Source organism: Vitis riparia, chromosome 1 (genome assembly GCF_004353265.1).
Source record: "Vitis riparia cultivar Riparia Gloire de Montpellier isolate 1030 chromosome 1, EGFV_Vit.rip_1.0, whole genome shotgun sequence".
NCBI classification, from domain to species: domain Eukaryota; kingdom Viridiplantae; phylum Streptophyta; class Magnoliopsida; order Vitales; family Vitaceae; genus Vitis; species Vitis riparia.
The window spans coordinates 15863242-15878631 of NC_048431.1; the positions used below are offsets into that span (position 1 = coordinate 15863242).

At 41.0% G+C, this 15390-nt stretch overlaps 1 pseudogene; it reads right to left on the reverse strand.

Annotated features, from left to right (window-relative positions):
- Positions 1-756: 756 nt before the first annotated feature.
- Positions 757-14160, reverse strand: LOC117920492 (annotated as a pseudogene).
- Positions 14161-15390: the final 1230 nt, after the last annotated feature.

Here is a 15390-nt window from a genome sequence, read left to right on the forward strand (position 1 = left end):
AGCATTCAACTCAACTAGCTTTCCATCAGTTTTATATTGGGTTAGACGATGAACATAGTTGTCCCCAACATAAATCGAAGGAAACACAAATTCAGCAGTGCCATCAATCTCACCAATAGTTTCTATCATCGACGGTGCAAGTTCCAAACATAACCTCTTCTCCTTTAAGTAGTGGGCTGCAAGCTGATAATGGTAAGTTGGAGTCAATTCCCACCCAGTCAAAGGGTTATTTGCAGTGCCTAAAACTAAAGACGAAATGCTCTGATGGTTACAGAGCTTGTCTCTAGTAACTCAAAAAACACCAAAAACTGTCTATTCATCCATTCCCAATGAAGAAATATGACTTTTGGTGCTCTCACTAGCTTTCTGCAAGAAGCATTGTGTTGGCGAAACCATTTAATTGCTTCTATCACCTTTCCACCATGCAATAATAAGGTTGATATCTCGAAATGTAATTGCTCTGCAATAGTTTTAATCTCAACTAACCGTTGAATTGCAGGTGACCTTGTTGTCGTCCTAATCATTTCTTGGTTCCAGGTTGCTGTCTCCTTGAGCTGTTCAATTCAAGGCACTCACCCAAAAATTCTTCACAGAATGTACAGTCTTTGAAGAGTATCTTCATATTTGAACCAAGTGTGTCTACAAGATCACCCATCACTGCAACTGCAGCTTTTGTTACACTCTCCTCCCTGTGCTTGTCTCTGGAGACCAATTCAATGAACTGCAAAAGTTTTTTTTTGCACCATTTTCACCATTTCATATCCCACCGAATGTGCAGTTCATGTGGGTTCATGTTGATTCATTAACTTTGAGAGCCCTAAAAGCTAGTGATTCCATGTAAATCCAGTCGGGTCATTTAATAAAAAACATTTATAAAACCTATGACCTCATACTAGTGTAGCAAAGCTACTATAGTACAGTGGCTCTAGGGTCGAACTCTGGGATGGGTTTTCATTCTACCAGTGATATACTTAAGATTAGAAATTGAATTTAATGATTTCCTTTATAAAAAACTTAAAGTTTAAAAGAAAATAAAATTTGTTTTGAAAGTGTTTGAAACTAAATTAACATAAACTAATTAAAAATGGAAGAAAGAAAGTCTCCCGGAGCTAAGGATTGCTAGGATCAAGTTCAGAATGCAAAGTGGAAAATTCTGGATTTTTCTCCTCGCATTGGGGATTTAACCTATAGTTATTTCCCGAACCGGTATAGGTTTAACAATGAAGATTTAATCCATAAAAAGTCAATAGAAATGGTAGTCAAGGTCCATTAATGGATTTAGACACTATGGGTCTTCACCTTGAACCACTTTCCAATGGCTCGTACATGATAACTAATGGACTGATATGGATCTAGCAATAAGCATCCATAGAGACTTGAAGTTTACCATGTATTGGCCATTCAAAGTGATTCTAAGGGATTTAAAGCACAACTTTGGATTTAAAAGCCATTTATGAACTCCAACTACTTGTATTTAATGCACGGGAGTTTTCCACCTTTGCATCTTGACTTTTCACCTAGCTTCCTTCACTCCAAGAAACTATAAGTTTAGCCTCTCATCCTCTGGGAAAACATCCTCAGAGGTTGTTTGGCTTCCGAGAAAAAGAAAATAGTAAAGAGAAAAGGAAAACGAGAGAGCTCTGTATTTCACTAAGTATAAAATGTAACATATATGTTCACTATTCGAGAGGTGATTTCTACCCCTTATATAGTCTTTACAAAAGCAAAGCTTGTGATTGGTTAGTTACAAGGATAAGAAAGGAAATTACATCAAAAATACATAAGAAAAGATCTAAAGTGGAGTCGGCAAAAACAGAGGAAAATTCGCACCACGCATGGGCTGTGCAAATTTGGAAGGTGTTGTGCGAATTTCGCACAACCTAGAGGTGTTGTGCGAATTTCGCACAAGCCTGGAGCAGTTGTATTCCGAAGGCCATATCTTCCTCATTTCAGCTCCAAATCATACACGGTTTGAAGCGTTGGATTCTTGACTTCCTGAGCTTTGAAATGGTATATAGCATGTAAAAAATAGACTTCGGGAAGTGCTCCAAAAGTGCAAAAGAAGACTGCAACTGCTGTCCTCTATTTTCTTCACTTTGCTTGTTTTTCCTCTTTGCTTCTCTCCTTTACTTGGCTTGTCTTAATGATCCAAAAAGCTGTCAAAACACTAAAACTAGCCACAAATATGATTAGAAGTCATTGCTAGGTCCTTAACATGCCAATTGGAATAAAGATGGAGAACTACTACACAAAAGTGCTTAAAACATAATGAATTAAAGGTGTAAAATAACACTTTTTGGGTAGTAATCACTCCCCCCAACTAACACATTGCTAGTCCCTGAGCAATGAAGGAGAGAAAAAGAAAGAAAAATAGATAATATAATAATTTACAAAATCATGCTGATCACTCCAAAAAATAATCAAGTGGCATGATTGGATCAAACTCTCACATGGCAAGTCAAGGATATAAAACTCAATCATCAACAAGAGTCATCAAATAACTTACCTATCACAACATACAAAGAGTGGGCATTATGCAAATTTGAGTATCAAAATAATTTCCACTCCCAAAGGACCATTTCTTAATCTTCCACAAAAATCTAAGTGTTAAGGTGCTTAGTTTCAAGTTATAGTATGTCAAACTATATTCTCCCCCCAACTAAGGTTTTTCTCTAATTTTAGCAACATTAACTCATATATAAAAGGCTAAGAGCGCACCTCCTTTTCTCCTCTTATATATATATATATATATATATATATACTCCACCCATCCACCCATGTAACGAGCAGTGAGGTCGGTGACTCCCAACCAGTAAAGGCTTAGGACACCAGGCTTTAAAGATTTTCACCATATAGCCCTCGGACCTTGCTCGGGTTTCAAAACAAGTGAATCAAAAAAAAATTTTCATAAGACACATTGGCCTTTTATAAGGTGTCCCAACACTAATAGAATGAGGTCAATGGCACCAAGTCCAAAATTTCCTAAGTTTAGGGGGTGAGAAAGTTTTCCATCTTATAATTGGAATCTAATGTGTTTAGTGTGTGAAAAGATTAGAGTGGAAGACTTAAGATTGAAATCAAAAGGAGCTTCAACAATTTATCAACTTTAATAAGCATAATACAAACTCTGAGACTATGGCAATAAGATAAGAATTTAATTTCTCCCATTTACTTTTGAGAATTTATCTTTGAGAAAACAAAGAGAGTTTGCAAAAAATTTGTTAGCATAATAACTTAACCAAAAATTCAACAAATTACTTCCTCAACTCTCCCCCCAACTAGGTTGAACATTGTCCCCAATGTTCCAAAAGCAAGCGATAATAAAAGGGAGGAAGTGATACCTCTTGATAGTAAGGGACTCTGAATAGACAGGAGAAACCACATGTTGCATAAGAAAAGAAAAATCATAAGAGTGATGATTAGAGGAAATAAAAAGGAATAGCTAAAATACACAAAAAGGAAGATGTCTATATAAACTGAGAGAGTACAATATACAAGATAAACATGGAATATATCCAATCCCAATATAAAAGTGGTCCAAAATATATAAGACATCCAAAAACGTAGAATATAGATACAAAAAGGGAGAGGAGTGATCGTATGATCAAGTAGTAGGCTTCTCTGGTGGATAGGAGGGGTCCTCCACTGCAACTGTGGAAGGTACCACTATAGGTGGAGCTGGTAGCAAAAACCGAGGTGCTGCTGAATCTCACGGAGAATGAGAGTCTGCTAGTCCTGCCTAAGCTGGAAGTGGTCCATCCGCTCCATAATGGCCATCTGAGTAGTGGTCAGAGTCTAGAAAGAAGCGAGCAAGGCACGGTACTCTGCACCAGGGATAGTAATGGGCGGCTCTGAGGTAGGAGGAATAGCAGGTGGGGCATCAGATGATGCTGCCTCTAGTACAGGCTCCGAAGGAGCTGAAGTGGACGAAGCAGGAGGGACTTCCCTTGGCTCGGGAAGTTCTAGGGAATGCTGATGGAGCCATACCTGATTCCATTGGTCAAGAGAGAAGCTCTCTCGATAATGGTGGCGGGGCTCAGAATGAGGGTCTGTAGGAAAACCCATATGCGCCAGAACATGGCATAGCAGCCGAGGAAAAAGTAAATGAATGGTGTCTGCCCTCGCAAGACGCCGCGTATGCACCTTCTCCTCAAAATGGAGGAGAGCGGCCATAATCAAATGATGGGGGCCAAAGTAGTAGCCCTCAGAGATACGGAATAATGCCTCTAGAATGGCTCCTCGCCTCTGCACTCTATGCTGAAAAGGAAAAAGATTGGCGCAAACCACCGAATCAATTAGGAGCATCCCTGGGGGAAGCTCCCTCTTCAAAATGGTCCTCTGGGAAGATGTCCCTCGAGATAGGATACGAACCATGTCCCACTCAGAAAGTGGGGCCTAGCATCTAAATGCAGTGGGATCTACTAGTGCATAAGGGATATGGAAAGCATCGACAATCTGTATAGCCCCCAAAATACCCTGGCGTCCATCAATGGTAAAAAGGATCGAGGCTGGTACCGGGACGCCACGAGTAGTCATAGACTGGTAAACGTCTAAAGCTACTCGAGGATAAAAGAACTGGGGCGGAGTCATAAAGGGTACAAGATGGTACTTCTCAAGTAGGCGGTAAGAATCCCGCAACTCAGGCTGCTGTTGCAAAATAGAGTGATCAAAATATGCCTCGACATGAAATGCTCTCGATCGGCAATCGAAGTTGCCCTCAATGGGTGAGCTGGCTCTAGGGCGCCTGGTGGAAGGAGGCTGAGACTGTGAATCCTGAGGTGCTATGGAGGACTCTCCTGGCTCTGAAGTCTTGGCTTTCTTTGTAGGAGGACTCCGAGGTGGAATCTGAGTAGGGGCCATAGGCGTGGCAGATGCTCTCCTCGTATGGTATCTGCTCTGAGGGGCAGAATCAGGTAAATGTGGAGGTGCATCTAGTGGGGCCTGCACAGGGGCAGCTCTCTGACTGCTCTGGGGAGCTGAGGTATATCCTCCTCGGGTCTTAGGCATGAGGAAGAGATGAAATGAGGCTCAAAGGCTTGGGATTAGGGAGGGTAGGGATGGAGAAGCTGAAAAATCAGCACAAGGGGGGTGTTGTGCAAAAATTTCGCACAAGGGAGGGTGTTGTGCGAATTTTTCGCACAAGGCACTATTCACCCGCCCTTTTGAAAAATTGAGGCTCATTCAAATGGTGAAATCTTTTGGCTTTTGAGGGTGGGAAATGCTAGCTGAGGTAGGAAAAGGATTTTTCATGGTGGCTAGGCTTGGAAATTGGAGCTTTTCAAGAAGAGAATTTAGGATTTGGAAGCTCCTCTAGCCGGCGGCAATGGGTTTCTTATGAAGAAACCGTGGCTTAGATCCTTAGCTTGAGGTTTTGGTTTGGTAAAAGCAAGGTTGGGATTGGTTTAGGGATGGATTTAGAGTGTTGAGTGAAGAATTGAAGGGTTTTTTATGGTGGAAGGAGGAGATAGAGCTGAAAATTGAAGGTGTGGACTGTGGTGAATAGTGAAGGCCACGACTATGGAGTGGAGCTATGGAGATGGGCTGCCATGGTGGTGTTGAGGATGGGGGATGATGAAGGAGAGGAGCTTAAGGATGGAAATGGGTGATCGAAGAGAGGTGTTGAGAGAATTGAAGAAGAAGCTGAGAATTGAAGAGGAGAAAATGGCTTTTAAAGAGGAAAAGTGAATTTCGCACAAGGTGATGGGTAGTGCGAAAATTTCGCATTCCTGTGGTTCTCTAAGATAGAGAGCATGGTTTTGAAAATTGGCACAAAAAACGAATTCGTACAAGGTTCGCATTCCTGTGAAATTCGCACTGAGATTTTGGGAAGGGACCAAGAGCATGCATTTTTGAAAATTGGTACAAAAGCGAATTCGCACAAGGGATGTGTTGTGCGAAAATTTTGCACAAGGGGAAGTGTTGTGTGAAAATTGCTGAGTCCTGGCTTTTCTCCCCTGTTTTCCCTTGTTTTCACCATGACTTCATTCTTCAAGCTTTCCTACCTACATGTTAACACAAAAAACCAATTCAAACCACATTAGAATGAAATTAAAGTCAAAAATAAAAATCAAAACATGCATAAACACAAGAAAAACACTAGATTAAACTAAAATCAACTTAAAAGAAAACAAAAAGAGGATGAACTTTTTAGCCTATGGAGAGACTAAGTTCAACCATGAACCAAGTGTTTTCATGTTGGAGGTGGATCAAGGAGGATGAATTCCTCCTTGTCTCGGGAAAATGATTCGATATAGGGCTTGAGACGATGCCCATTCACTTTGAAAGTTCGAGTGCTATTGAAGTTGAGTAGTTCCACTACTCCATTTGGTTGCACATCATGAATTATGAAAGGACCCGTCCACCTTGATTTCAATTTTCCCGGAAAAATATGAAGCTTAGAGTCATAAAGCAAGACTCTTTGCCCCTTGGCAAAATTCTTCTGATTTACCAACTGATCATGCCATTTCTTCAACCTCTCCTTTGCAATTTTTGAATTGAGGTAAGCATCATTCCTCATTTCCTCCAATTCATTCAAATCCAAACATCTTTTCAACCCAGCTCTTGTCAAATCCATGTCGAGCTTCTTGATTGCCCACCATGCTTTATATTCAACCTCCACTGGAAGATGACACGCTTTGCCATAAACAAGGCGATAAGGAGACATTCCAAGAATGGTCTTGTAAGCGGTCCTATAAGCCCATAAGGAATCCAGGAGCTTAATAGACCAATCCTTCCTATTCACATTCACCACCTTCATCAATATATTCTTGATTTCCCGGTTGGCTAACTCAACTTGGCCACTTGTTTGAGGGTGATAAGGTGTAGCTACCTTGTGCTTAAACCCATATTTGGCTAGAAGAGTCTCAAAAGGTTTATTGCAAAAGTGGGTTCCTCCATCACTTATAATGGTCTTAGGCACTCCAAATCTTGCAAAGATGTTGTCCTTGAGGAATTTAAGAACCACCTTATGATCATTGCTCCTACATGGGATTGCTTCTACCCACTTAGAGACATAATCCACTCCCACCAAAATGTAGGAATGTCCAAATGACATTGGAAATGGTCCCATGAAGTCTATCCCCTAAACATCAAACACATCCACTATCAAGATGGGGTTCAAGGGCATCATATTTCGGCGTGTAAGCTTACCAAGCCTTTGACACCGATCACATCCCTTGCACATAGAGTGGGCATCCTTGAAAAGAGAGGCAAAATGACCTCCACATGCACTATCATGGCAATGGGAAAGAATTCCTGATTTCTCTTGTTCAGGAACACATTTCCTTATGATTTGATCCGCACAATATTTGAAGAGAAAAGGCTCCTCCCAATAATAGGCATGGATCTTAGCAAAGAAATGCCTCTTGTCTTAGGCACTCCACTCACTTGGAACTTCTCCAGTAACAAAGTAATTTGCAATGTGAGAATACCATGGAGCTACCTCTATTGACATGAGAGACTCCTCAGGGAAGTCATCATTGATAGGTAGACCATGTGAGTCATGTTCTATCACAAGTCTTGACAAGTGGTCAGCTACCACATTTTCTACTCCCTTTTTATCACGGATTTGGAGATTGAATTCTTGGAGCAAAAGGATCCATCTTATCAATCTTGCCTTGGCATCTTGCTTGGTTAGCAAGTACATCAAAGCGGAATGGTCAGTGAACACCACTATAGAGGACCCTACCAAATAGGCATGAAACTTATCCAAGGCAAAAACTACTGCCAACAACTCCTTCTCAGTAGTTGTGTAGTTCCTTTGAGCCTCGTTCAAAGTTTTGCTTGCATAATAAATCACATAGGGCTTTCCATCTTCTCTTTGCCCCAAAACAGCCCCCATAGCAAGATCACTTGCATCACACATTACCTCAAAAGGTAATTTCCAATTTGGGGCTCTCACTATTGGTGCAGTTGTGAGGAATTGCTTCAGTTCCTCAAAACTCTTCTGAAATTTCTCATCCCACACAAACTTGGCATCCTTTACCAAGAGTTCACAAAGAGGCTTTGAGATTTTTGATAAATCCTTAATCAACCTCCTATAGAACCCGGCATGTCCTAGGAATTGCCTAATTCCTTTAACATTTGTGGGAGGTGGCAACTTAACAATTAGCTCCACCTTTGCCTTATCTACCTCAATGCCATTTTTGGAGATTATATGTCCTAAGACAATGCCTTGTTGTACCATAAAATGGCACTTCTCCCAATTTAGCACTAGGTCTTTCTCAATACATCTTAGAGAATAGCTTCTAAGTGCAACAAACACTCCTCATAAGAACCTCCATATATAGTGATGTCATCCATGAAGACTTCCATGATGCGTTCCACCATATCACTGAAGATGCTTAGCATACATCTTTGGAAGGTTGTAGGAGCATTACATAGACCAAAGGGCATCCTCCTATACGCAAAAGTACCAAAGGGGCAAGTGAAGGTTGTCTTTTCTTGATCTTCCAAATCAATCTCTATTTGGAACTACCCCGAGTAACCATCCAGAAAACAGTAGAAAGGACGTCCTGAGACTCTCTCAAGGACTTGGTCCATGAAAGGCAATGGGAAATGGTCCTTCCTAGTCACTGAATTCAACCTCCTGTAGTCTATACACACCCTCCATCCTGAGGTAGGACATGTAGAGACTTCCTCCCCTTTCTCATTTTGGATCACAGTAATTCCAGATTTCTTTGGAACTACTTGGGTGGGGCTCACCCACAAGCTATCTGAAATGGGATATATGATCCCTGCTTGAAGTAGCTTCAGAACTTCACCCCTCACCACCTCTTGCATGTGAGGATTCAACCTCCTCTGGGGCTGCCTCACTGGTTTTGCATCTTCCTCCATATAGATATGGTGGGTGCACACCAAAGGGCTAATCCCTTTCAAATCAAAATTTTGCCATCCAATGACTTTCTTGAATTTTCTGAGGACTCCCAAAAGACTATCCTCTTGATCACTAGTGAGAGTTGAAGAAACCACCACTAGACATTTCTCATCTTCCTCCAAATATCCATACTTCAAATTAACAGGAAGCGGCTTCAAAACAAGCTTTGGAGGGTCCTCCATAGCTGCTCCTTGTGTGTCCTCCTTATTGAACAGTGGTAAGATCTCTTCCCGTCTCCTCCAAGGAGACATGATGGCTAGCACATCAGAGGGTTCAGGTAACCCTTCTTCAAGCACTTCAAGGCTTTTATTCAAGCTCTCTTCTAAATTCTTGTCACAATGCTCTTCAACCAAGGTGTTGATCAAGCACACCTCCTCCAATCCTTCCTCTTCTTCTGGGTGAAGATGCCTCTTGCATAGGTGGAATATGTTTAATTCTAAGGTCATGTTTCCAAATGTGAGCTGCATCACCCCATTTCTACAATTGATGATGGCATTGGAGGTAGCTAGGAAAGGTCTCCCAAGGATGATTGGCACGTAATTGGCTTCCTTAACAGTGGGATCAGTATCAAGCACAACAAAATCCACGGGATAGTAGAATTTGTCCACTTGAACTAGAACATCCTCTGTCACCCCCCTTGGGATTTTGACTGACCTATCAGCTAAGGAGAGAGTGATGGCTGTGGGCTTCAATCCTCCAAGTCCCAGTTGCTTGTACACAGAGTATGGGAGCAAATTCACACTTGCCCCCAAGTCTAGCAAAGCTTTCTCCACATGCGTCCCTCCAATGTTGACTGAAATGGTGGGACATCCCGGATCTTTGTACTTAACTGGAGACTTACTCTGAATGATAGCACTTACTTGCTCAGTGAGGAATGCATTCTTTGTCACATGTAACCCTCTCTTGACTGTGCACAAGTCCTTTAGAAACTTTGCATATGTGGGGACTTGCTTGATCATATCAAGTAAGGGTATATTCACCTTCACTTGTCTCAAAACTTCAAGAATTTCTGATGAATTCTTGATTTCTTTCTTTCCATGTAAAGCTTGAGGAAAAGGGTGAGGCATATGTTTCTTCATCATATCCTCTTTAATCACTATCCTTGGCTCTTCTTCAATGCTTGATTTGGATGCATTTTTCCCACTCTTCTCTTCTTGGTTATTGCTCTCTTTAACCAAGGTTTTCTTTGACAAGAGTTCTTCATCTTGCCTCACCTTAGGCAAGGGTTGATCAACCTCCTTTCCACTCCTCAAAGTGATCACAGCTTTGACCTCCCTCAACTTTGAAGACTCCCCCTCTTGGGTTTCAACTTCATGAACACCCTTTGGATTTTGGCTTGGTTGAGAGGGAAACTTTCCTTTCTCATTCACTGTGTTGAGGTTGGTAAGCCTAGAGATGGAATATTGAATATTATCTATCTTCTGATATAGATCATTTTGCATCCCCTCCATTCTCTTAATTTGAGAACTCTCAACATTTTCAATCTTTTGGTGCAATTGGGAGTTGATTGCCTTTTGTTCACCCACAAAGTCATTCATGACTTTACTTAGGTTCGCAATGGCTTGCTCCACTGAAGAGGTTTGTTGAGGTGCTTGGGTTTAGGCTTGTGGTTGGTATGGAGGTGGTCTTGGTTTCCAAGAAAAATTTGGATGGTTTCTCCAGCTTGAATTATAGGTGTTTCCATAAGGTGCATTGTTGTTAGGCCTAAATTGCCCCACAACATTGGCTTGATCACCTAACATCTTCCTCACAGCTGGCATGGTTGGGCACTCATCTACCACATGATCACATGATTGGCAAATGGTGCATGGCATGACATGGGCTTGGGTCTCAGAAATGGCTTGGACTTCATGCATCTTTTTCAACTCAAGTTCTTCCAACCTCCTTGCTATTGTTGCCACCTTAGCTTTCATGTCCATGTCTTCACTTAACACGTACATTTGCACCCTTTGGATTTTGGGTTGGTTGAGAGGGAAACTTTCCTTTCTCTCTTGAGTTGGGTTCATCCCATCCTCTTGACACCTCAGACACATAACTTAAAAAGTCCATGGCTTCTTCCAGATTCTTACTCATAAAATCTCCCCCACACATGGTTTCAAGAATTTGCTTCATGGAGGAAGACATCTCATCATAAAAATAGCTCACTAAGAGCCATGTATCAAAGCCATGATGAGGACAAGCATTGATGGCCTCCATATACCTTTCCCAACATTCATGGAACTTCTCATTTTCTTTTGCAGAAAAGTTTGAGATTTGTCTCTTCAACCCATTGGTCCTATGGGTAGGGAAATATTTCTTCAAAAATTCAGCCTGAAGATCAACCCAACTCCTTATGCTCCTTGGCCTTAAAGAATTAAGCCATATTTTTGCCTTGTCCTTCAAAGTAAAAGGGAATAGCTTGAGTCTCATCAAGTCTATTGAAGCTCCTCCCTCTCTAAAGGTATTGCACACCTCCTCAAACTCCTTGATGTGGGCATATGGATTCTCACTCTCCATTCCATGGAAATTTGGTAGAAAGGGCACAATATGGGGCCTTATAATCAGCTGCTCAAGAGGAGGTACGATGCATGAGGGTGCACTCATCCTTGGTGGGTGCATTCTATCCCTCATGGATAGATATGCATTTGGATTACCCCCTTGACCGTGTTGAGAATTCTGATCCTCTTGTGGAGGGTCCATGATGTTTACACAGATATCCAACTCTGTGTCCTGAGGATTCTCAATCCTTACTAATCTTTCCTCTTGGTCCCGAATCCAATAGGGCATGCACAAGTTACAACTTACCTGAAAAAAAAAAAACAAAAGAAAACTAGAAGAAAGTTAAGATTAGAAAGAAAACAAAAGGAATTCTACAATTAAAAGAAATGAAATGAAGTTAGTGAAAAAGGAATTCACCAAACTTGTGATGGAAATCACAAGTAGCCTCTAAAAGGTTGTATCACTGTATTGTGGCACCATCCCCGGCAATGGCGCCATTTTGATTCCATGTAAATCTAGTCGGGTCATTTAATCAAAAACATTTATAAAACCTATGACCTCATACTAGCGTAGCAAAGCTACTATAGTATAGTGGCTCTAGGGTTGAACTCTGGGATGGGTCTTCATTCTACCAGTGATATACTCAAGATTAGAAATTGAATTTAATGATTTCCTTTATCAAAAACTTAAAGTTTAAAAGAAAATAAAATTTGTTTTGAAAGTGTTTGAAACTAAATTAACATAAACTAATTAAAAATGGAAGAAAGAAAGTCTCCCGGAGCTAAGGATTGCTAGGATCAAGTTCAGAATGCAAAGTGGAAAATTCTGGATTTTTCTCCTCGCATTGGGGATTTAACCTATAGTTATTTCTCAAACCTGTATAGGTTTAACAATGAAGATTTAATCCATAAAAATTAAATAGAAATGGTAGTCAAGGTCCATTAATGGCTTTAGACACTATGGGTCTTCACCTTGAACCACTTTCCAATGGCTCATACATGATAACTAATGGACTGATATGGATCTAGCAATAAGGATCCATAGAGACCTGAAGCTTACCATGTATTGGCCATTCAAAGTGATTCTAAGGGATTTAAAGCAAAACTTTGGATTTAAAAGCCATTTATGAACTCCAACTACCTGTATTTAATGCACGGGAGTTTTCCACCTTTGCATCTGGACTTTTCACCTAACTTCCTTCACTCCAAGAAACTATAAGTTTAGCCTCTCATCCTCTGGGAAAACATCCTCAGAGGTTGTTTGGCTTCCGAGAAAAAGAAAATAATAAAGAGAAAAGGAAAACGAGAGAGCTCTGTATTTCACTAAGTGTAAAATGTAACATATATGTTCACTATTCGAGAGGTGATTTCCACCCCTTATATAGTCTTTACAAAAGCAAAGCTTGTGATTGGTTAGTTACAAGGATAAGAAAGGAAATTACATCAAAAATACATAAGAAAAGATCTAAAGTGGAGTCGGCAAAAACAGAGGAAAATTCGCACCACGCATGGGCTGTACGAATTTGGAAGGTGTTGTGCGAATTTCGCACAAGCCTGGAGTAGTTGTCTTCCGAAGGCCATATCTTCCTCATTTAAGCTCCAAATCATACACCGTTTGAAGCGTTGGATTCTTGACTTCTTGAGCTTTGAAATGGTATATAGCATATAAAAAATGGACTTCGGGAAGTGCTCCAAAAGTGCAAAAGAAGACTGCAGCTGCTGTCCTCTGTTTTCTTCACTTTGCTTGTTTTTCCTCTTTGCTTCTCTCCTTTACTTGGCTTGTCTTAATGATCCAAAAAGCTTTCAAAACACTCAAACTAGCCACAAATATGATTAGAAGTCATTGCTAGGTCCTTAACATGCCAATTGGAATAAAGATGGAGAACTACTACATAAAAGTGCTTAAAACATAATGAATTAAAGGTGTAAAATAGCACTTTTTGGGTAGTAATCAGCCACCCTCCTGCATCTTTCCATGCTTGAGCTGCTTGGGTGAGCTGATGCTTCATAATTCGCTCCTCCATATGTGCATGTCCTATGGAAGCCACCCAAAAAGTATGGATTTTCAGAACTTTCAACCTTAAGAATCTCTGCTCAAGCTGCTAATAGACTATAGTACAAATAACTGTGAACATAAAGGAAGTATTTTCCTTCTTTAAGGTACATTTCCTTAACATATGTGTCATCTCCATCTGAGATCTCTGAAGCTTTTTCAGTAACTATCTCTGAGATGGCATGTCATTTGAATAGAACCGCCTCCAAGATCAACCACTCCAACTGTATGAGAGTATTTCCTTCCCAAATTCCCTAATAGATAGTTTATGGTCACCCATTAAAAAAGACTTTCTTGTGTTCCATCCAAGATGGTGACCCATTCTGGCTTGGATTTTAGGGTGCTTTTGACTTTAAGAAAATTTTTTACCGCTTGCAAAATTCTATCAGATGCCTCAATTCCCAATGCCCTTGAACTAGTAGTTACCCCAACTTTGACCGGTGTCTTGCGACGTAATCTGCTGGTACAACATTTTCAACTTTATCCAGAAGGGGCAGTAGAGGTGTTGCAACTTTCTAGGGTTCTGTTGGATACGCGCTTAAACCTAGTTTTGTCTACATGAAGAGCTCAAGATCTTTTCCAATGTGGACAAGATTCAAATTGCTGTCGAAATAGAAAATGTGGACACGACTGCCAGAACTGTCAGCATCGAAGATGACGATGTAGGCCCTAGATTGGGAGTGAGGAGAAGCCTTGCGGTGGACTAAGGGGTGTTGTTGGAAAGCACCAGAGCGAGAAGTCGTGGTGGTGGGCATGAAGGTTAAGGAGATGGGCATGGGGATGGGTATGTTGGGGTATGAAGATTAGAAGGATGGTGAGATGAAGGTGACCATGTGCATGAGACTTCATGTATGTGGGAAGATAGAAAATAAACAAGTGGTGAATGAATGGTGGAATGAGTTATGAAAGGTAGTGAGAGAAGCGGGTTTAATGGGTATTAGAAGATGGAAATATGAATGGTGATGGGTATTGGTGGGTATGAAGGTTGATTAGTGAAATGACTTATGGAGAGATGTACATAGGGGTTCATGCACGATGGGGATGAAAGATAAAGGGTTTATGGGAGAGTGGGTGGTGGAACAAACATGGAAGGTACACAGGCTTAAGAAAACTAGCTCACCAAGAAGGTGGCCACACACTACCATGTGTATGTGAGGGCTTGGGGTGTAGATGAAAGAAGTTGAGTGGGAATGAAGGTGGTACATGGGTTTGATGGAGAGTAAATTTAGTGATTGAATTGAGGCTTCCCATCACATTGTTGTTCTGAATGAATATAGCTCTTGACCAAACAATCATGGAGCATAGGGCAGGCCTCTAGCATTCCCACTTAGATGACTGTTGATGGAACAACTTTCTGCTACTGCCACTTTGTTATGCTGGTCTTCATTTTCTGCCAAGTTTGGAGATGAAAACATAATAAAAAGGGAGACCCAAAAGTGTTTCAGTCTTCTTTGATTGCATGTCATCTCCCTCAGAAAGCTTCCATTCCCCACCATCAAACAACCATTCTATACCAAAATAATCCCATCAACCTTGCTGATTATTCAAATGTCATTAAAAAAGCCAGAAACTAGGGATTCTTAACAACAAAGGCACCCAGAGGTTGAATGAACTTGGAATGCCCACTGAAAGTTCTCGTACGGCCTCCAAAAAAGGCTACCCCAACTCAGTTTTTCTTATTCACATGCCCAACAGATACACGTTTGAAGCTACCTAGCCATGACAAGCAGTATCACTTTCATACCTAGGTATTTTCCAAATGTTCTCACATCTTTCTCAATGTTATAATGACCTGGTCACATTCTTACATCTCCTCTTCGTTTAACATCTTCACCCTCTGTTCAGCTTCTCAAACCTTACCACCCGAATAAGCTTCAACAACCCTCAATATTCGTGAGCCCAAGTTCACTTTTAACCATATCCATGACCCATTTTTTGCATTCCCACAACTTGACAAGCATGCTACAACTCTTCATATGCACACA